The sequence below is a fragment of the Equus asinus genome, chromosome 9 (genome assembly GCF_041296235.1).
Source record: "Equus asinus isolate D_3611 breed Donkey chromosome 9, EquAss-T2T_v2, whole genome shotgun sequence".
NCBI classification, from domain to species: domain Eukaryota; kingdom Metazoa; phylum Chordata; class Mammalia; order Perissodactyla; family Equidae; genus Equus; species Equus asinus.
In genome coordinates this window covers 13,342,138-13,360,645 of record NC_091798.1, presented here as the reverse complement: position 1 = coordinate 13,360,645, position 18,508 = coordinate 13,342,138, and the positions used below count along the sequence as shown (strand labels likewise).

The 18,508-nt window shown below is 48.9% G+C and overlaps 1 long non-coding RNA gene across 1 annotated transcript in view; it reads right to left on the bottom strand.

The window, feature by feature from the left end:
* Window positions 1-285: 285 nt before the first annotated feature.
* LOC139046136 (uncharacterized) overlaps window positions 286-18,508 on the bottom strand; it is a 44,173-nt gene continuing 25,950 nt past the window's right edge. Inside the window, exons 2-3 of the long non-coding RNA XR_011505730.1 lie at window positions 2,521-2,813; window positions 286-1,241 (exon numbers count right to left, since the gene is read on the bottom strand). This is a non-coding gene — a long non-coding RNA (uncharacterized lncRNA). The remainder of the gene's footprint in view (window positions 1,242-2,520; window positions 2,814-18,508) is intronic.

The window sequence follows — 18,508 nt, the reverse complement described above, 5'->3', positions numbered from 1 at the left end:
GATAAGCAGGCTTCTCCATTTCACTGGCCCCTCAGTGACTAACAAGCCACCTGCTTGCGGTGGGACCTGGAAGAAAAATAAAGGACTCTTTCTGTCTCTCCTGGTTCCACTGAGATGAAGTGTGAGGAGCAGGGAGAGGGTGCCACTGCCCCTAAGGAGAGTTTCTGCCCATTTGTCCCTTACTCTCTTAACCAGAAAGGACTCCACACAGTCATTTCATCTTTCACTATGCGAATCTTCCACCTGTGTCAACAAATAATACTTATCTTTAGGGAAAAAAATCTGAAAGGAAATACACAATTTTTTTATTGATTACATCACACACGTCACATAAGTTCTTTGCAGGAAGAAAAATTAAAATACAGTTGTGCAAAGCAAGAAAAACTTTACATGATTCTGAAGCTCCCATTGTTCTGCTGCCCAGGGGGCTACCACCACCAGCATTTGGGGTTGTATGTTCTTCCAGACTCACTCCGTGCATTCATGGCCTTTGGGGTGCAGGACTGTCCCTAACATCCCTAGCTCTTGCCCACAAATTGCCAACGTGCCACTCAGGTTCTTATGACAACCGGAAGCTCCCCCACCCCCACATTTCTGCACACACCCTGGGCAAGGGCCATCGGCAGCACCACGCTCAGAACTTCAACAGGCATGTCCCTCCTGCCAGGCACTGTGCTAGGCCCAGGGCATGCTGAGATGAGCAAGATGCCCTTGAGCGCCAAATAAGCCATGTGTCACAGCTTGCTGGGGTTTGACAAAGAAGACAGCCACCCTCCAATCCTCCAGTTTCTAGGTTGGGATTTGCATTTTGTTTTCCAAAGACCACTTAGCACAATCCACTGCCCTTCAGAGCTTACTTCTTCCTCCTGCCTCCCTGTAGCTCCCAAGTTTGTTATAACAAGCTTAAATTGCTTTTGTAATGGGAAACATAGACAACTTATTTTTCACAAAATTTATTTAGCAGGTATTACACTCCCAGTACTTGGGAGAGCATTATGGGAGAGGTAATAGACGTGAAAAAGACACCTTCAAATCCACTTACAAAAACCCAATCTATTTGCATTTCAAACTGCTTAATACATTCAAGGGTTAGAACATAAGGGTAAGAGAGCCTACATACATTTCAGAGGACGATTTTGTGGGGCAGGATCCTTTAGGACTCTCACGTCAATTCCCGGGGCATCAATAAAGTGATTCAGAGATTCTGCCTCCTACCCTGGACTGTGAGGTGTGCACATCTCCTGTAACAAAAATGATGACAATAATATAAATGGCACTGTTACACCTTCCCCGGGCCTTATTCACATCCTGACAGCAATGAGGATGGCAGAACGCGGAAGTAATGAGGTTAAGCGAAGTGATCTACGCCTGGCACATGGCAAACTTTCTGCAATGGAGAAGGTTCCGTTTATCAATCTTCTTTCTCATAACAGCCCTCTCGCTGGTATTACATTTCCCATTTTATCCATGAGAGCCCTGAAGCTTAGTGAGGTTCACATTCCACCCTAGATCACAGCAGCTAGCGAGTGACCGGCTGGGACTGGAACCCAAGTCCCTGAGAGGCGTGATGAGCTGGCGTGATAGCTTTTGCCGGAGTTTCTTGGCTACACTAGGGAAGAAGACATCAGCCCAGCTCCTCTTCTTAACTTTTAAGTTTCTTTGATAGGTTTGTTTCCACAGACTCTTCATCACTCAGCGTTTTCCAGGAATGTTTTGCCTCTGATCCCTATTTCTCACCCCCTCTGCTTTGGTTTGAGAGGAGAACCCTCAGAATATCATCCTTTCCTACCTAGCTTCAATCCAACCCTTAAACACAGTCAGACCTGCTGACTTTCACTTGATTTTTTCTTCTCCTCTAGATTAAAGCCTAATTTGTAGCCTAAATATTAAAATATGTCACTTGGGTATATCCAGGGCTGCTCAGTTTATCCTAACCAAAGTCTTTAAATACTAGTTTGAGAAAAAGAAAAGCCAACATGTGCTTTGGTCTAAAGCTTCTTCACTTGAGATTGTCTTAATCTGCAAGAGGTTTCACTTCTCTCTCCAGCATAATTCAAAAATCTTTGCTAGTATTAGGGACACTAAGGCGTGATGGCAGACCTCCAATTGCATTTGACCCATGAGGGCCTTTAATATATTGAATGAATTGCCATCATTCACAAATTGAGAGATTTCACATAACAATACATATTTCCTGCTTCCTCTTGAAAACAATCTGGAAAGATCTGGAAGATCTGGAAACACTAGGAAAGAATTTTGAGTCTCTGAGTAACAGCTGTTCCCTGTAGACAGATACACGTTCCCTACCAGGTCCGCTTATGTCATGTATGTCACCCACCAGGCTCTGCTGCAGTGCAGGGTCGGGCAGGCTCTCACCATGGGACTTAGGACAAGTCACCCAAGCTCCCTGAGCCTTGGACTCCTCATGTGATGATGCCTCATAGCCACCTGAGTTATATTCTGCTTTATAGCCCGCAATTTTTATGACGAGCCTCTGACCATTTCCAATGGACAACTTACCAGGCTCTCCCTTGGCCAGAACCCAGTGCCCTGAGACCAGGGAATGCTCCTGGAGACACTGAGTCCCCTGGGGTGGGGAGAGGAGTGGCATCTGTGACCTCTGTGTTGCCTGGATTCATAGTTTCAGGACCAGTCCTTCCTCCTGGCTAAGAGCCCTCATTTTCTTAGTTGAAAAGCTACCAGGACCAAGCTCTTCCAGACATAGCCCCAGGCTCAGAAGGCTTATTTGGTTCATTTCTTGCCTCCAGACAGGCCATCAGCACCCTTTTAGAGCAGCCTTTTTGGCTTTGTTCCTAAAAAAAAGAAGGAAAGCAGGGAGGGAGGACAAAGAAAGGGACTGCTTTGGTTAAAAATACAACATATTTTGAAATATTCACATAATTTAAATCTCAACAACAACAAAAAGGCTTACTTGCAATTCCATCACAACAGCAAATAAACTCTCTTCAATCTCTATCCACAAACACACAAAGATTTCACTTAAAAATCATAAAAGTAGTTAACATTTGCTGATAGCCTGTGAATGGACTGTGCCTTTGGTGTTGTATCTAAAAAGTCATCACCAAACCCAAGGTCATCCAGATTTTCTGCTACGTTATTACCTAGGAGTTTTATCGTTTCGCGTCTTACATTTAGTTGTATAATCCAGTTTGAGTTAATTTTTGTGGAAAGTGTAAGGCCTTTGTCTAGATTCCTTTTTTTGCACATGGTTACCAGTTCCTCTGGCACCGTTTATTAAAAAGACTGCCTTTTCTCCATTGTGTTGCCCGTGGTCCTTTGCCAATCAGTTGACTATATTTAGAGGGGTCTGTGTCTGAGCTCTCTACTCTGTCCCATGGACCTATTTGTCTGTTCTTTCACCAGTGCCGCGCTGTCTTGACGACTGTCGTCTTGTAGTAATTCCTGAAGTCAGACAGCATCAGTCCTCTGACCTTTCTTCTCCTTTAATATTGCATTGGCTGCTCCAGATCTTTTGCCTCTTCATGTAAACTTTCGAACCACTTTGTTGATATTTATAAAATGACTTGTTGGGATTTTGATTGGCACTGCATTGGATCTATAGATCAAGTTGCGAAGAATTGACATCTTGACCATATTGAGTCCTCCCATTCACGAACACAGCATATCTCTCCATTTACTCGATATTTTTTAACCTGAAGAACCAGAATCCAAATCAAAACAAATGCAAGCGGAGCTGACGTGGTGCACATGGTGCACATGGGAGAGGAGGACTCCTTGCCCAACTGATAAAGACTCTCTCCTTAACCAAACTTTAGACGACTCCTCTGAGCCCTCATTTGTCTAGGCCTCACCCTTGGGCCTAGTCATTGGTCTGCCTAATCCAGTTGTAAAAAAATCCTGCTAAACCAGTGAGAGTCCTCCCACCCTTGATATCTAATCACCTTTGCTAACTGATCAAATTCCTCATCCCTGGGGCCAGCCTGGTGGTGTAGTGGTTAGAGCTCATGCACTCTCTCCAGCAGCCCAGGATTCACAGGTTCAGATCCTAGGCCCAGACTTACACACTGCTCATCAAGCCAGGCTGTGATAGTTTCCCACATATAAAAAATAGAGGAAGAGCACAGCTGTTAGCTCAGTGACAATCTTCCTCAAGCAAAGAGAGGAAGATTGGCAACAGACGTTAGCTCAGGGCCAATCTTCCTCACCAAAAAAAAAGAAGAAGAAGAAGAAGAGGAAGAGACACCAGAGCTCTCTCTCCACCATGTCAGGACACACATCTCCAAGCCAGGAAGAGAGCTCTCGCCAGATCCTGGCCACACTGACACCCTGATCTTGGACTTCCACCTCCAGAATGGTGAGAAAATAAATGTCTGTAGTTTAAGCCACCTCATCTGTGGATTGTGTTATGGCAGCCTGAGCAGACTAATAAAGAGAGTAAAGTTGCTAAGGAAGGGACCTCTAGAGAACATCTGGCACACAGGTGAGCTATCACCAGCTCCACCCAGCCTCAGTGACTGCCTCTAGGTCCATGCCCGGCTGGAGGATAAAAAATAATCAGATTATAGTAGTAACAACAAAAACTAACATTTGCAAAGCACTTGCTCATCGAATCATATTATTTCATTATCTCACTTAACCTTCACAACAATCCATGAAACAGGAAGAATTTTTAGCCCTACTTTACTGATGAAGCCGCTGAGGCTCAGTGAGGTTAAAAATTGCCCTGCGTCAGAAGTCTAGCTTCAAACCAAGGCCATCTGACTCCAGACCCAATGCTTTTTTAAGACAATTTTTAAAAGAGGTTTTGGGTTCACACCAAAATTAAGAGGGAGATACAGAGATATCTCATGTATGCCCTGTCCCTACACACACACGGCCTCCCCTGTTATCAACATCACTCACCAGAGTGATATATTTGTTACAATCGGACTTTCTTTGACACATGTCAATCACCCAAAGTCCTTAGTTTACATTAGGGTTCACTCTTGGTGTTGTACATTCTACGGGTTTGGACAAACGCATACTGACATGTATCCATTGTTATAATATCATACACGCTAGTTTTGATGCGGGGTCGGTGAGCCGAGGAGTCGAAAGAAAGATTTCTTAGACTCTCAAGATCTGGCAGTAGTGCTCTTTTATTTAGAGAATAGTGTGGAATAGCATGGGGACAGGACCCATGGGCAGGCAGAGCCGCTGCTGCTGCCCCCGCTGGCATGGGGACAGGACCCATGGGCAGGCAGAGCTGGTGCGTGGGGACAGGACCCACGGGCAGTCAGAGCTCCTGCTGCTGCCGCTTCTGCTGCCCCCGCTGGCATGGGGACAGGACCCATGGGCAGGCAGAGCTGGTGCGTGGGGACAGGACCCACGGGCAGTCAGAGCTCCTGCTGCTGCCCTGAGTTGAGGGTTAGGGCTAAATTTAAGGCATAGGTATGTGAGTCATCTCTTTACAACACAAAGGAAAAAAAAGTTAAAATGGTACCAGTGCCGGTGGGGTCCGGCCATGGGGCGGTCCCACAACTTTTAGATAAGAATCAAACCGGATTGAGTAAATGGCAGAAGTCACCGCTCAAATATTATCTTCAGCTAAAGACAAAGGAGGATTTTGGGGTGGGGGGTCAGTTACATGAGGTTGCCAGACAGTAAACAACTTAAGTTCTTGCCTTCCCCATTAAGAGTTTCCAGAGATAAAGCCATCCCCCCTTCCTCCTGGCAGAGAGGGAGGCATGGAGATTTCCTTCACAAATGCAATTGTCTCTGATCAAAGGGCAAACAAATTCCACTCCTCGGAGCCTGCTTCTTATCTGTAGTTTTAAAAGTAACCAGCCTAAAAATCCTCATCATAAACTGTTTTAAAATTAAGCAGCCTAAAAATCCTCATCAGTTTCACTGCCCTGAAATCCTCTGTGCTCCATCTATTCATCACTCCTGCCTCCAACCCCTGGCAACCACTGATGGTTTTTACTGTCTCAATAGTTTTGCCTTTTCCAGAATGTCGTATACTTGGAATCACATAGTACGTAGCCTTTTCAGATTGGCTTATTTCACTGAAATACACAATTAAGTTTCCTCCATGTCATGTCATGGCCCGATAGCTCATATGTTTCTAGTGCTGAATAATATTCCATTGTCTGCATGTACCACAGTTTATCTATCCACTCACCTACTGAAGGACATCTTTGTTGGTTCCAAGTTTGGGCCATTATGAATAACGCTGCTATAAACATCTGTGTGCAGGTTTTTGTGTGGATGTAAGTTTTCCGCTCATTCAGGCAAATACCACAGACCCAATGCTTTTACACTCTATACTCTCATGAGCCTTTCTTTAGCCTTCTTAGTGAGGCAACCAGATCTGTTCCTCCAAGGGAAGTAGGGCTTGTCTATTTAACTCCATAAACCAGAAGACTCCAATTTCAAGAATTGTAGGGGCCAGCCCAGTGGCGTACTGGTTAAGTTTGCACACTCCGCTTTGGCAGCCTGGAGTTCTCAGGCTCGGATCCTGGGTGCGGACCTAGCACCACTCACAAAGCCATGCTGAGGCAGCATCCCAAATAAAATAGGGGAAGACTGGCACAGATGTAGCTCAGTGACAATCTTCTTCAAGCAAAAAGAGGACTATTGGCAACAGATGTTAGCTCAGGGACATTCTTCCTCACACACACACAAAAAAGAATTGTGAAGGATATAAGATTTTATCCTGCTTGCATGCTAAAAACTTTGCCTGCTACAGTCTCCTGGATGCTGGCAGAAGACACAAGATTCCTGGGACAGAGACAAAGGACTATTATTCACAGCACAGCAAGCAGTATGAGCTTCATATTCACACCAGTTTTCCCTCATCCCACTTCCCACAGGTCAAAATGAAGAAGGCTAGGTGACACTGGCACATGCATGTTACAGGGGGAGGTGTCACAGGAGAGGAACCCCAAGCCAAGGGAATGCAAATACTTTATAATGGACTACCTGACCTGTACCCCAAGGGAGACATTATCTTTATTATTCTGGATAGTAAGCAAACCTGCTCTTTGTTCTGAAGGAAGACACTATCACTATCTTCCAGGGCTGCTTGAAATGCACACATCCGTAAGAAGATCGTCTGGAACAAAGACAGCCAGCTTGCAAGATGTGTGGAAACACAAGAGACCCATGGAGAACTGTCTTCCAACACTCAGAATCTCCCACATGACCTTCCTGGATATGTTAGCTTGTCCCAGGCGCAGGATAAGCAAGATGTGGGAGCACCTCAGAGCAGGCAGTATGGTGCAGCTTATCCCAGCACACAAGCGGTCGGCATTGGCATTGCACAATCAGCCTTTGTTAACTGCCAGAAGCCAGAAGCCTGGAGGCTCAAAGTCTTGAACGTCAGGGCCCGGCAGTGATGGGACTGGGTGTTTTATTGGTGCCTGCAGGGTTTTAATTTATGGAGGTGACTGACCGAGGGCACAGAGAGGTCAATGCTATTCTTTACGATTCCCAGGAGGAGGGGCTATGCCATGCAGGACCTCATGGGAAGCATCAGGTTTGTCAGGAGGCTGAAGCAGGAGCTAGAGGAGGGCCTAGGCCACGGCCTTTACTGGACTTTCCCCAGGAAAGCAAGGCAGGTAAGCAGTTCAGGATTGGCCAGTGTGAGTAATTCCGGCGGGCTTCGGGCTTTAGGGGTGATCCTAGTTCTAGTTGTGATACTGGCCCTGGGATGACTTAGGGCAGGGGAAATATCGGCCTGGTGGCCAAGTCTGAGAAAACGATGCTGCAGACTCAGGCTCAGGTCGGCCGACCTGCACACAAAAGGCCAGTTCTGGGCAAGCCGACTTGCAGGAGAGAGGCCAACACTTTGGCCAAGAGTATGGCCCTGGGACGAATGGGTTGCCAAGTAGACACACGAAAGCTAAGAAAACACAGAATAATAGGGTGTGGGAGATGATGGGGAAAGGATTATAAAACAAAAGAAAAAGGCAAGATAAAATGCAAAAATCAGAGTGACTTCACCTGTTAGTTCCGTCATGCGCTCGTTTGCTGAGCCTCCCTCAAAGGAGGGGTGAGGAGTTCACAAGGTCAAGTGGGTGAAATGCTGAGCACAGCTCCGGGTCCCACTCACAGCTCCCCAGATGCAAACTCGCCATCAGGCGTGAGCACCCTGGATGTGCCGTCACGCTTCAGCTTAAGTCCATCTAATCCAATAAAACATCAACTTCCTAGGGGAAGTTGGGACGCTTCACATTCAAAAGCAAGGCTTCCCTGCTTATTGTTGCTGCTACTGCTGTTCTGTTTTAACTGGTAGATTCCTCTGGTGGATTTCCAAGAAGACCTGATCTGTAAAAATACATTTGACACCAAATTTTTCGCAGCCCATCCAAGTACATAAACGAGGCCCGTTTGCTTTGCTGCAGAATCACCTGTGCTGATTTCACAGCCACGGTCTGTGTAAGAATGCGCCTCGAACTGCCAGGTGCTGGAGGATCATCCCAGGGTTAAAACCTCAATCATGGTTCAGTAGATGTGGTGGGGGGCCTTCTACAAGCTCCGGGGCAACACCACTGGTCCAGGGCCTGTACTTTGAGCAGCAAGAGATTAAAGCACAAGAACTGTCTTATCAGGAGGTCAGCTTCCCTGGAACCTGAAAAGGCCAGAGGATGAGGCAAGGGCATTGACAATCACTCTACGGCTGTCATCTGTCCATGCCTGGGTGGACACTTTCAGCCCACACTCAGACCAGCCGACTCTTACTTAACACACAATCTGTCCCTTCTCACAGCACAAAGGCTGCTCCTCAAGCTCTGCAAATTTTAAAAGGCACAGGGACACACTCCAGGCCCTGCTGGGATAAACAGCCCAGGCCCTGAGACACGGATGCAGCATTGCTTACTCTGCTTAGGAGACCTGGGTCTTAGGCGCAGCCACAGACTTGCTTTGCGATGATGGGCAAGCCTCCTCGGCCCTCGGTCTCCCACCAGTAAAATACAGAGTTTTGAATTAGGTTGGTGGTTTTCAAACCTGGAAGTCATGAGAATCAGTTGGGAAGTTGAATAAAATCCTGATCTCCGGGCCCCAACCCAGGTCTACATCTTTGAAGAGTGGTGGGGAGGAGCAGAAGGGGAGGTCAGACAGCGGCTGCTAGGATGTAGGGGACAATGGGAAACTCAAGCACTGAAGGAAGCCAAGGTTACGGGGAGGAGGGTCTGAAACCCTGGGGTTATGATACCCGCCTCTCTCCTGGATGCCTCCACCCTGCCCGCCCATCACTGTCCACCCCTGTTTAATAACCCAGAGGGGCGGGAGGGAGGAGTTCTCCATCAACAGTTCCTGCTCTCTGAGGTCCAGGGGAAGGCGGCGCTGGTCTCCTGTTTGCTGTAAACACTGGGAGCCAGGCCTCCACTAATCCTCTCTCCTCGCCTCCCAGGCCTTCCGCCCGCCCGCCTCCCCCTACCTGCAGCCTCCCTCTCGCCCTGCCCTAAACCCCTGTTCTCTGATTGACCCTGGAGGCTGCGTTCTAGCCCTTGATCCACAGCAAGAGAAGCCCCAGGGGCCTCAGGATCCATCTGTTTTAGCAGAACTGGCACAAGCCCCAGTGAACTCCCTGCACGTTGCAGACACCCCTCCCTCCTGCCCTCTTGACTTCTTCTCCCCTTCTGCCTTACTCAGGATTCTTAGTTACAAGTGATGGATATCCCAGGCAAGCTAGCTTTAGGAGAAAAAAATAAATACAAGGACAAAACAGAAAACCATTGGCACATACGATCAGGCACTACCTTCAGGTCTGGCTGGATTCAGGGGCTCCAATGAGATTGTCAAGAGTTGCTTTCTCCATTACTCTGTTTTGCAACCATTCTCTCCTACCAGATTGCTTCCGACAGTCTGTAGCTCAGCTTGACATTCTCTCAGCCTGGTTAGCTTGTAGAAGAGCTTTTAGCTAGGCCAACAGAACCTACGGTGTCCACACAGCTTTTTCTCCTCCCTTTCACCTCTCTTTCCATCTCTTATGCCAAAATAAATAAAACGAGGTCACTATCCTTGTCCTCAAAGATCTTACAGTCTAATGGGGAAGACACTGGCCATATACCAATAACTATGATGTTTTATTATCGGGACTATGGCCAAAGTATGTACAGATTCTACACACTTCTATTGGGTGCCCAGTAAATGCCAGCTCTGCACACCCCCTTCCACTTCTGTTACCTGGGCTGGCCCCACACTGTGTGCAGTGCCCATAGCAGGAAGAGCTGACAGGGGGTAGCTCATGGCATAGGAATTCAGCCTGGGCCACTCGGACCTACCCAAGCAGTGTCCCAAGCAGGGGGCAGGGTGACCTGGGAACCCCTTTGGAAGCCCAGTGGCTCTGCCTTCCCATCTAAGCAGGTCCTAGCAAGGGAGAGAGGGGACAGTGCAAAGGGAAGGGAGGGAAGAAGGGGCAATGGACACAAACTCTGAGCAAACTTGGGCATAAAGAGGGACGAGCCAGGACTCATGTTGTCCTGCACCCATGCAATATCCTAAACCAAGAGCTTCTTTCATGTGCAGACCAAAGATGGCTTCATAGTGGTCCATACCTCCCAAGATTATATGCTACTGCTTGTGTGGTATGTGGTGGGTTCACTTTTGGGGAAGATGGTTGTCAGCTCCCATCAGATTCTCAAAGAAACCGGCCATAGCTTCATGATAGATCCCAAATCTAACAGCCATGCCCCAAAGCTGCTACCACCCAATCCAAGCCACCTGGCCTTGTAACAGTCCTACCTCTTTATCTTATCTCCAGGCCTCAAATCCAAATGCCTCATCTCAACCCTCTCCTCACTCTAAACCTCCCACCCCAGCACGGGTTCCACCCAGCTCTGCATCCTAGCTGTGTGATCTTTCTAAGCCTCAGTTTCCTCATCTGTAAAATGGCCCAGTGATAGTATCAGTTAACATTTAGGAAGTGCTCACAATGGTCTAAGCACCTTCTCCCAGTGCATCTCATTTCATTCTCACCATGGCCCTTGGGGGGTGGGTACTGTTGGACCCAATTTCGCAGCAGAGGATATTCAGGCCTGGAACAGTAACTGTCCTAAGGTGACAGAGCAGGACTGGGACTAGAGTGAGGCAAGGTAGGTTCCCCTGGGCACATAATATAAGGAGGCCTTCTCTCTCAAATGCCGACCCTGTGCTTTCATGACCCTCAGTGTGGGGGCCTCCTTAAATCATGGCTGGGTACCTGGCTTGTCTGACCCTTGTGCCAGACACGTCAGGAAGCAATGCATTTCAGGTGTGTCTAATGTCATGTCCATGCTCCCACCTCGTAGGGCTACTGTGAGGCCCTGCAACGATGCATTTATTACAGCACCCTGCACAACGCCTGGCAAGAGACAGTGTTAGGTAGTGTGGGGCCAAACCAGGGTTAAAATCTCAGCTTTAACTCCTGTCTCCCTCCTTCTCTCCTCCTCATCCGACTCCTGTCCTGCAAACTGGGTTTCTGCATCTTCCAGCCCAGGGGGGCCCAGGCAGGTTTTCTCAGGGAGTCCCCTCCTCAGAGTGACATTAGGAGCCTGAGGCCCCAGGAGTTGAAGGCAGTGGGATCCCTCTCTGGCTGAGCCAGGTCTCTGACTGCCACCAGTGTTTCCATTAAAACCGGTTCACCTGGCTCCAAATAAGACAAACAGGCCCTTTCAGGAGCTGGCACTTCGGCAGGATTTCAATTTTTTTTTTCCAAATTTTTATTACCTTACATTTAAAACATTTCCTGCCTTGCTGGTTTCCAGCAGCGGCGCCCGGGCACAGAGATATGAGTAACAGACCTGCTTAGCCCTCAAATTCCCCGCTGAGGGAAACTTCCGCCCTCCCCACCCCTGCTCTGCAGGGTGGGCACCCTCAGGGCACATGTGCCGGGGATCAGGGCCTGAACACCTCCACTCAGCTGTCCTGCAGGAGCCCAGAAGGTCAGGAGTGGGTGGGCTGCCGGCTGAGTGGGCTTTTTCAGGGACAGAGCAAGCCCTGCCTGGTTCTGGAGGGAGTCGCATCCGAGACACTTGGGAGCCAGGATAACGAAGGAGATGTGCAGTGTACTAAAGGCATCTAGGGACCAGGCCCTTTGGGAACATCATCTCATTTAATCTCCACAGTAGCTGTGGGGTAGGGATGATCATAGCCATGTTGCTCACGAGAAAACCAAAGTTGGTGAAGTTATTGCTTCCTACGGTCACATAGCTGAAGGTGGCAGAACCAGGATTTGAGCTAAGTTGGCTCAGTGCTATTTCCTGGCTGTGCAACTTTGGGCAATGTCCTTTCCCTCTCTGGGCTTCAGTTTCCATAACTGTACAATGTGTGCACTAATAGTGCCTACCTCATGGAGGTGCTATGAAGCTTGAATGAGATAACCCGTGAAAAGCAGGGTGCCAGGTACACACTAAATATCTGCCTATCTGCCAAATGAACAGGTGAGTGAAAGGGTGAATGACTGGGAGGAAACCCACCCAGCTCCATTTAAAGGCCCGTGTCCATCTGTGAGGTGTGGAGCTCGTGTTGAGTCCAGAACATGGCAAGCTTTCCAGCTAATCTTCAGGATTAGTTGGAAATTTTTTTCTGAGAATTTTTCTCTCCGCCTAAGGGACTTCTCCAGCTCCACTAGTGGGAATCCTGTCGGTCAGTGGACCACCTCTGAGAGGTTTTCTGGGGCCCCAGATGAGTGCAGAGGCTGCCCGACACTCTCACCTCAGAACATTCCACATCCCAGTTAGATGTGCCTGTTCCCGGGCTCTGCTAAAAAGACAGTCTGTTGCTGGCGGCAAGTGACCACATCCCCAGCCATAACTCCTGAAAACAGCTTCCATTCCATATGCCCTTGAGGACAGGGACCATATCTGCTTGGTTCACCATTGTGACTTCCGTTTGCATTATGACTTTCAGATGCCAGAGCCTGGCCTCTTAGAGATGCTCACTGAATATTTGTGGACTATTTGTGGAATAAACAGAACCAAAAAAGAGTTGCACATAAATGTGCAACTTGCTGGTTGTTCAGTGTGCAGGCAGCAACAGGGGCTTCAGTCCGTGTACTCGCACCCTGCAATAACTCGCGGGTTCCCCCGGGGTCTGCGCCTAGAAGAGAGGGATCCCCTGGCCCGCATTTTTCTAAGATGTGGGTTCCCTGGAGCCATTTGACTGGGTTTCCTTGAAGGAAACTTGGAAGAAGCGAATGAACCTCCTTGGGCTTCTGCAGAGAGCACCTTTTATGAGATGTCATTTCAGGTTCCCTCTTCCTATTTGATATACACATGGCCACAGCCTGCCTCAGAGAACAGGTTGAACCTATATTTCCCTGATCACATCAGTGCAAGTAGATCCTGTCTGGTGAGTAAGAAGTGCCCTCAGGATGCTGTCTGAGGTCCCGGTGGTGCCTGAGGACCGCCCTGCTTTGTCTCTTGCTCTCTGCACTCCACAGGAACAAGCTTCTGGCGGCCAGCTCTCAGGATCCCACCATCTTGGAACAATGACTAGGCTCCTCTCCTCAATGTCGAGCAAACCCAGGGCTGATTGCTGATCCCTCCCAGGAGGGTGAAGTTCAGAGGGATGTCTGGGGCAAACAGACAGAGGTGATAAGAACTGGGTGCCAGGCATGAACAGGCGGTACCTATAGAACAGGGCTGGGATCTGTCCTAATGGTTAAGACCTTGAGCTGTGGGGTCAGAAAGACCAGGGCTCCTCCACTTGGCTCCACCACAAACCAGCTATAATACTTTGGGCAAGTTCCTTAATCTTTCAAAACTCCAGTCCCCAAACTGTAAAATGAAGATAGCAATAATATCCTTTCATGACAAATTTTAAAGTTAAGTGAGCCAAAGCATATTAGTGCCCAGCACTGGGGAAATGCCAAGTAATAGGATGCTAGTGAATCTGCCTAGCTTGCATTATCTTGTAATCTGTCTCGCTCACTAGATTGTGAGCTATTCGGGGGCAGGAACCCAGGGACCGAGACAAGGCCTGGCCCATAGTAGATGCTCATCAATTACTTGTTGAAGGCATAGCAGACGAGGCAGAATGGAAATTACACTTTCTGTCGTTTTATTGCGTCAACTTATTTTCTTGTCTTCCTAACTAGACTGAGGTCCTAGAAATCACCGATAAGCCTTATTCTTCTTTGTGTTACTAGTAAGCAGCACACAGTCTCTCTCAGTCTCAGTTTTCCTATCCGTAAAATGGGAATAGAATCCCTACTGGACAGGATTTTGTGAGGGTAACATGAGCCAATGCATGTAAAGCACTTTGCATGGTGCCCGGCGCACTCTACGAGCCCAGTTATCGCAAGTGGGGTCACAAGCAACCTGCATAAAGATGTCACACCCAGTGCCCAGGACTGAGCAGGTGCAGGTGACGGTCAGCTCCCTCGCATTGCCAGGGGGTGGCCCTCTGAACTGACCGGTGGACGAGCTTAGAGACTGCTCCCCTTCTCCTAAATGCTCACCTCCTATACACGAGGCGCCGTGCTAAACGCTTGGCATGTTAACACAAGGCACAGAGCTGCTGAGTAGCATACCCAGGATCAGACAAGCACTAGGTGGTGGAGCTGAGATTTGAATCTGAACAGTCAGCTCCACAGCCACTGTGATTGAACGTCACTATTTGGCTTCAACAGGTGGGGCTTCATGACCTCAACACTATTGGCATTTGGAGCCAGATCATTCTTCATTATGGGGGCTGTCCTGTGCATTATTTAGCAGCATCCCTGCCTCTACCCCATAGATGCCAGTAGCACCCCAGCTCCCACCCCTAGTTGTGACAACAAAACTGTTTCCAGACATTAGTAAATGTCCCTCATCAGCTGGGAACCCTCAGTTGAAAACCATCGCTCTAAGGGGACAGGACCTCTACCCTCTCCGAAGCCAACAGCTGCCCCCCCTCCCCATCGACACCCAAAGCTCTCATCTCCTGGATGGAGTGCCTTAACAGGAAGTTGAGCGCTGTTCCAGCTCCACCGACTTGTGAGTGACCTGGTGAGTCAGCCCCTCTCTCAGCATCCCCTTGTTCATCAGCAAAGGCCCCCAACATTCACCTAATTGCCCAGAGCAGAAATATGGACATCACCCTTGACCCTCTCTTCCTCACCACTCCCATCTTATCCCTCATCCAGTCCTGCCGGCACCACCTCCTAAATAGTGCTCAAATCCATCCCCATCCTGTCGCTTCTTCCCTCCTCTCCATTCTCTCCCCAGCTGCCTCCATTCACGCCACCATCCTCTCACCTCTGGATCGGCCTCCCAGCCTGTGTCTGCCTCTAATCTCACCCTCCCAAGTCCGGGGTGATCTTCCTAAAACATAAATCTGATCACTCTTTGCCTTGGGTGTTTCCTGAAAGCATCTGCCGCTCCTGAAGGAGTTGAGGTGACAGCCAACCCAGTTAAACCGAAAGCTCTGGGGTTAGGCACGGACGGACCTTATCAAGGTGTGGAGCTCCCTGCATTGTGACCAGGGGGTGACCTGTCTGTCTCCTCCACCACATGGTAAGCTCTGCACAGGCAGGACTCTCACTCCCTGGTCCTCGGTGTCTGGCACTGGGCGTGGCACAGAGCCGGCACACAGCCGGCACACAGCAAATGCTTGTTGGATGGACGGGTGAATGGATGGACAGATAGGTGGATATTGGTCCAGGCACTTGCAGTGCTCTAAGCTGAGGAAGACAGTGTGAAACCATTGTAGGGGCTCCAGAAATATTTGTGGGCTGACCATCTTCCTGCTATGTATGAGGAGGATGAGGGTCCTTCCTATAAGGGTGTTTCAGACCCAGAGAAGGGGGTGTGGAGAGGGAGATGGATAAGACGCAGCCGGTTGTCTGCTGTGTATCTGCCAGCTCTCCCTGAGCCAGAATTCTCTTTGGGGGACGAGTTGGAGGAGGGGTTACTTCCCAAAGAGCCTGGCCCTGGAGACTGGGGGTGTCTGACAGCTTTTATTTTGAGGAAAATGCACAATGAGCTTAACAGTGTTTATTTGGCAGGCGAACCTCACTCCGTCCAAGGGGTTTTCTGGATGAGGTGGAGAACAGGTTTGGTCTAGCAGTGGGGCTGCTGGGGCCGGCACAGGAGCACACACAGCATGCTGCTCCCTCTGTCTCCTGCAGAACCCTCGCGCCACCCCCCTCCCCGCCTGTGCCTGAGCCCAAAGGAGGGGGCCCGCCAGCCAGAACTTGGGGCTGGGGACAGTGACAGCTGCACCTGCCCAGAGCCAACAGGATTTGTTCCCCTGGTTTTCCACGTCAGCGATTCCAAGATCAGGTCTGATTGCTCATGTACCTTCTGAGGTCTGCCGGGAGCAGAGCTGAGGGCTTGGAGGAGCTGTGGGTCTGAGCTGCTTGGAGAGAGGAGCTCCTGAAGGCAGCAGGCAGACGGGACCCTCCCATTCCCCCCTCCCCTCCTCACACACGCAGAGAAAGTAACTAGTAGGAACAAAGGAGTCAGCCAGGAGACAAAACCTAGATTAAAGTTCGGCTGAGGCCAGGCCAGGTGGGGAAAGGAGGGCCCTGCCTGCTTGGCCTTAAGCCAGGGAGATATTAACAGAATGCAAATTTGAGTTCCAGCCCAGGCTCTAGGATTGGAGCCCAAAGCCTTTAAGTCAGGGCAACTTAATAACAGCATCTAAGAGGGCAGAGCTGAGTCACAGAACTGAGTTCCAACTGCGGTTTCTTCTCATACTTTCTGTGTGACCTTGGGTAAGTCCCTTCACCTCTCTGAGCTTCAACTTCCTCAACTGTAAGATGGGGATTGTTATGAGGACAAACAAAACAATAGATTTAGGTGCTCAGCACGGAACCTGGCATATTGTGCATACTCAAGGCAGCCAGTTTTTGTTGTAAGAGACTCTCTGTGTGTACATCCCCCCACCCTTACACGGGGTAGGAACATGGATGAAGTGCACAGTCCGGGATGAGGAAAAAGGGGGGAGGCTGGCGAACAAGCCACTGCTGGGACAGTTGACCCCAGTAGGAGCTCCATTTGGCTGCATCAGTGCACATCCCACATAGGAGACAGCTGCAGAAACATACTGGCGGAGTTGTCCCTTCGTGGTTACAGTATGGCATGTGGATCCCTGCATTGAGATCAGGCAACAGACCCTTCTTTTCCAGTTGTGGCATGTGCTATTGATTACCCTACCAGCAGCCATTCTCCTGTAACCCACACCCACTTCTTCCTTGCAAGCAGAGCCCACTTCTCATCATAGAGACTGGAAATGCTAGACATTGTCTTTCCCAGACTTCCTTGCACATGGGCATGTGATCCATTTGTGGAAGAAAACATGCTTCTTTGGCTGGACACTGATATGAGTATCTGCGATACTGGGAGCTGCAGCTGCCATATTGTAGCAATGAAGGGACAAGCCCCAGACCAACCAATACACAAAGGATCAGAAAAATGGGAGGAACTTTCTGGAACTTTCATGGCTCCAGAGTTCTCGTATGGGAGAATAAATGAAGTCACTGCTTAAGCCACTTTTGCCAGGTCTTTTATTATTTGAAACAGAAAGCATCTCAGCACCACCCTTTTTAAGCTTGAGAAAGGCATCTTGACCTGCTGTGGGTCTAGGGCTATATAGCAGCTGTTCCCAGAGCCTCCTACTGCCCTTCTCTGGCCTGAGTGGGAATTGCACACCTTGAGAAGTTCCAGGAGGCTGCTGGATCTGAGGCCACACCACAACCCAGCACCCTAGTCCTCCAGACAGAATTTGGCGAATTACTAAGATCTCAAGTGTCGTTCAATGTGCTCACTCCTTCCATCAACAACCAGATGCCAGAGCCTACAAAGTGGCCAGCCCTGGGGAGGTGATGAAGATGCAGTGCTGAAAGTATAGGTTTCTACTCATGTGTTCATTCACGCACTTAGTAAACCTACCCAAAGCTTCAATATCCCCCAAACTTATTTTTATAAAATTTGGTGCTTGCTTTGTAATCCTTTTAAGTATTCCCCCAAATTCCAATATTTCAAAGTGGTCCATGAACATAGAAATGTTGGGAACCACCGTTTGGTGCAAGTCACTAGCCCTTCTGTGCCTCAATTTCCTTCTCTGAAAGAGAAGCCAATATAACTTCCTCAGGTTGCCTCATTGGTTCTGACAAAGGATCAATGAGCAGTCATGGTTTTAAGAAGCCTTCAAAAGGCAGAAACGCGCAGCCACAGGAGGATATAGATTGGGGTCTAGCTGCAGCGTTAAAATCACATGCCTTCAAGTCAAGCAGACCTGGTCTGGAATATTGGCTCTGCCAGTCGCTTATGCTGTGACCCTGGATAAACTGTTTTAGCTCTCTGGGCCTCAACGTCCACACCTATACATGGGGCACACAGCACCCCTCTCACAGAGTGTTATCAGGAGTCACTGTACTTAGCTATGTAAGTTCTTGCCACAAGCAAACACTCCATAAATAACTAATTTTGCTGCTGTTGGTGTTCTCATTACTGTTAGGATCGCTCCACGCTTCTTGAAACCTTTTCTACGAAAACCTAAGAAAACTCTCCTGATAAAATTCATTTTAACTTAAGAGATAGATATACCTTCAGGTAGGGGAGGAGAAAATATC